Raw genomic sequence first — 3,463 nt, forward strand, 5'->3', positions numbered from 1 at the left:
CCCACCTACCAGATGAAGACATCCTGGGGCGGAGACCGAGGTGGAGGCTTCGGACCGGCCCCCTCCCGGGTGACTGCTACGCACGTCCGTCACCGAGCATCTGTGGCCTGCATACCTGGGCAGGTTCAGCCCCGCAGACGGGGCCGGTGACAGGAGGCCGGCTCGATGGCCCCTGTGTGCTGTGACAGCCACGAGGGTCTCAGAGCCCCTGACCTGAGCGTCACTCAACAGAAATCACAGCTGAGCCTCGAGCGATGTGGGGTCAGGGCACCGACGCCCCACGCAGCCAAACACCCACGCATAGCTTTCGACTCCCTGAGGTCGTCACTGCTCACGTAGCCGGCGGCCGGCCGGACGCCTGGCCGATCAGATCACACGGACAGACGGTCAAACACCGATGCACCTGTCATGGGTCTTGCACGCCGCGTTCCTGAAATCACGTTCGCTAGAAAAAGCAAACGCGACCGAGAACGTCGTAAGGAGCAGGAACGACATTTGGAGCTGGTGCCGCAGGAAATCCCCGAGGGAGACGCCCGGGCGGCTCGCGGCCTCGTGCTCACGGCGTGGCGGCCGCCAGGACGGCGTGAGCCGCCGCGCAAAACGGAAGAACAGCGCCGCCGTGCAGATGCTTTCAGAAAACTCTGCGTGTGCAAAGGCGGCTGTGTGCAAAGCGCGCAGACGTCTCGTCACGTCCGAGGAGGGAAAATGGACGACACACGTGGAAGTGTGTGCGTGTGTGTGCATGTGCGTGTGTGCGTGTCTCCATGTGTCTGTGTGTGTGTGCCTGCGTGTGTGTGTGTACACGTGTGTGTATCTCCGTGCTTGCATGTGTATGCGTGTGTGTATGTATGTGTGTGTGTGCGTATCTGTCTGTGTGTGCGTCTGTGCGTGCATGTGTGTCCGTGTGCATGCATGTGTGCGTGTGCATGTGTGTGTCTGTGCATGTGTCTGCATGCATGTGCGTGTGTGTGTCTGTGTGTGCCTGTGTGTTTGTGCGCGTGTGTCTGAGTGTGTGTGTGCATGTGTGCATGCATGTGTGTGCGTGTGTGTGCATGATTGTGTGTGTGCGCGTGTGTGCGCGCGTGTGCGTGTGCCTGCATGTGTGTATGCACGCATTTGTGTGCACACATGTGTGTGCACACGCATGTCTCTGTGTGTGTGTGCATGTGCGCGTGTGTCTGTGTGTGTGCGTCTGTGTGTGCGTGTGTCTCCGTGTGTGCACGCGCATGTGCGTGCATGTGTGTCTCTGTGTGTGCGTGTCTGTGTGTGCGTGTGTCTCTGTGTGTGCGTGTGTGTTCACGTGCATATGTGTGCGTGTGCATCTGTGTTATCTTCTTTCTCAATGCACCAGCTTTTCAGAAGAGCCGGTTCTGGGCCTCATTCCCTGACGCACCCCGATTTCAGAGCGAATCCTACGTACATGCAAAATGGAAGCCGCCTAGTGGCGAACCCCCTTTTTTGGGGGGATATCTCATTCCAGTCAATTTCATTTTAATTTTTTTTAAAAATTATAGTTGACATTTAATATCACCTTAGTTTCGGGCGGTTAGACATTTATATAAGTCACGAAGGGATCCCCTCGATAAGTCTAGTACAGAAATAGGACCACGTTCTCATTATTTTATACAAATATTTTTTATAGTTTTAATTGATTTATTAAAATCAATCATTCATATTAGATAAATATTTAATCATTATAAGTGATATAAATTACGTTGATCGTAAAAAAAAAAACACTCTGCTTTTCCGGGGACCTTGACGATAAGCCTCTTGACAGGCCTGCGGGATGTTTTGGGGACTTGGTGACCTCACTCGACCCCACACCTGGTGAGGGTTGGGAGTGCGGGGGAGGGAGGACTATCTACGATTGTAACTAACCACCCACGCGCTGGACCACGCGGCCCCTGCCTGAGTGACGGCTTTGTACGAGGACACCGCACTGCACTTGATTGCTCCTGGAACGCTTCGAGGGTCTACACCTTCCCGGAGGAGCGACCCCGGGCCCAGGGCCGATGCCCTGGGGTCTCCGTTTGCTCGTGCATCTCGCGACGTCCAGCCCGTCACCCCTGGGCCATGGAGCAGCCACTGGGAAGCCAACGCCCAGACGCGGAGCAGACCGTGCGGGGCGCAGAAAGCTCTGGACGGCCACGTCGCTCAAACAGCTTGGAGATGGGCCGCCGCCCATCTGTGCTTTTCCGTCTCCCAAAAGGGTCCACCATCCAGTTACTCATAAGGGACGGAGCAGACCGTGGAGGCAGAGCGGGCTGACCCTGCGCAGCGAAGCCACAGTGCTGACCGCAGGATTCGCCTCTGCCCCCAGCTTCGCGGGGGGTGGGCTGGCGGCGGCCCAGTCTCCACGTCTCCCGCAAACCGCAGTTCTGCCCCCCGCTTCTCGCAGGACCTGCCACCTCCCTAGAAGCAGAAGCCCCTGCAGGCGTCTCAGTGCGGTCCCCATGCGCGGGGACCAAGGTGGGGGGCCGGTCCATGTGACCGTGATCACTGCCAGCGTCTTGCCGAGGACCCCGGGCTCTGGGCAGCAAGCTGTCTCGCCCCCTCTGCCCGGAGCAGCCCCACACCCCGCCCCTCATCCCGGCGCACCCTGAAGCAGGATGAAAAGGAAGCGCCCCGATCCTGGCCTCTGAAGGCGGAGTTTGACTTCCTCGCGTTTTCCAGCCTGAAATTCCTGCCTCCTCCACCCCCGCCCCACCCCGTGCCCTTGGCTGGAGTTAGAATACTAAACAATCCAAAAAAAACAAATGCCTCATCCATCCGATGGATTGCCCTTTAAATCCTACAAGCTCCACGGGTTCCTGACAGCAGCAGCTCGGCGAAGGTCCCCACCCTCCCCGCACGCTGAACCCCGGTATCCGGCAGAGAGCCTGCCACACACAGCTCACTGCGCATTGGGGTGTCGGCAGCTCTGACGATTGTGACCAGTGACCGTGTAACTGGGAGGAAACGCTTAATCATGCGTCGAGAAAACCCCATCTCGGCAAGGTGTCCCCTCCCCCGCCGAGGAAAACCACGCAGTTGAGTTTCACAGCTGGTCTTGCTGGCCTGGCCGCCGGAAAAGCCGCAGAGCTCGTGCGTTCACTTACAGACAGGGAGCTTAGAAAATTCAACGTGTCCCATCCTGCTACCGCGTCGCCCAGCAGGACGGGCCGCTTCTCAGAGGCGGGGGACACACCCAAACCGAAGGCAGGACACAGAGCTCCTTCTGCCGCTGCCTGCAGCTCCCACATCCAGACCCCCACGTTGCTCGTCCGTCCCCTCCCGGCCCCCTCCACGCCGGTGCTGTTCTAAGCCAGCCCAGCGAGCTGGCGACCTTCCCTCCCTCGCAGACAGAAACGCGGCCCCACGCACCTCCCTCCCAGAGCAAAGCCGGCCTTACCTCGGGCGGGGATCAGGAGACACAGCACGGCGACCCACAGGGGCCCCCAGCAGCTCGCCATCACCATCACCG

The sequence above is a fragment of the Pteropus alecto genome, unplaced genomic scaffold (assembly GCF_000325575.1).
Source record: "Pteropus alecto unplaced genomic scaffold, ASM32557v1 scaffold96, whole genome shotgun sequence".
NCBI lineage: Eukaryota > Metazoa > Chordata > Mammalia > Chiroptera > Pteropodidae > Pteropus > Pteropus alecto.